The sequence below is a fragment of the Octopus bimaculoides genome, chromosome 4, assembly GCF_001194135.2.
Source record: "Octopus bimaculoides isolate UCB-OBI-ISO-001 chromosome 4, ASM119413v2, whole genome shotgun sequence".
In the NCBI taxonomy this organism is placed as follows: Eukaryota; Metazoa; Mollusca; class Cephalopoda; order Octopoda; family Octopodidae; genus Octopus; species Octopus bimaculoides.
The window spans coordinates 137,954,569-137,955,637 of record NC_068984.1 but is presented as its reverse complement, the minus strand read 5'-3'; the positions used below and the strand labels follow the sequence as shown (position 1 = coordinate 137,955,637).

Here is a 1,069-nt window from a genome sequence, read left to right as displayed (position 1 = left end):
GTGTGTGTGTGTGTGTGTGTGTGTGTGTGTGTGTGTGTGTGTGTGTGTGTGTGTGTGTGTGTGTGAAAGTTTCTTGAAAAACAGTATTTGAAAAAAACATTTTCTTAAATTAAAAATTATTATGTTGTGTCTGAGGAGTCACATTGCTTTAAAACCTTATTATCTCACACACCCACTTGTTCGATTTCCATTTATTTATTATTTATATTTTCTCTTCCAAACCAATTTTTTCAGTGATTTACATTATAGTTTTTTTCCTATTTATGTATATAGAAGTACACATATAAACATCTTCATACATACATACATACATGCATACATACATACACACATACATACATACATACACACACACACACATATGTATATATACAGGATGGCCCAAAAGTAAGTTTACAGTCATCACGTAGGCACTCTAAATTTCTTTTGAAACATTTTGTTACGTTTAAATTTCTATCTTACAATTAACTAAATTAACATAGGAATAATGGTTTCATATCTTTTTATAATTAAGATCTAAAGTGTTAATATAGGAATGCGAAACAGATAGTTGAATAACTTGCAAACCTACTTTTGGGCCACCCTGTATATATATATGTATATATATATATATATATATATATATATATACATACAAATTCAATACAGGAAGACAGATTCAGGTATCAAGTTATTCCTGGTCAAACCATATATATTTTTCTTCAAACAATCTCATTTGAAATCAAGGTTTGATGACAGCGTGCATATACGTATACAGATAGATATATACAATTAAATTATAAGTCACGAGCTGATAAGATGACAGTGATTTAAACGAAAGCCCTCGAATTAATCAAATAAAACGAAAAACATCTTACAACCGTTTCAGGGAATATGCGAAGAGGCAGATACATCCTTTCAGCTTCGGTAATCAGAGATTCGTCGTTATAAAAGGGTTTCAAATTTTTAAAGAATTTCGAATTATATCTATCTATCTATCTATCTATCTATCTATCTATCTATCTATCTGTGTATATATATACATACATAGATATATACATACATACATACATACACACACACATATATA

The 1,069-nt window shown here is 29.1% G+C and overlaps 1 protein-coding gene across 1 annotated transcript in view; it reads left to right on the top strand.

Moving 5' to 3' along the window:
* LOC106878515 (solute carrier organic anion transporter family member 4A1) overlaps positions 1 to 1,069 on the top strand; it is a 40,845-nt gene that overhangs the window by 20,298 nt on the left and 19,478 nt on the right. The gene's annotated exons all lie outside the window — the stretch shown is intronic.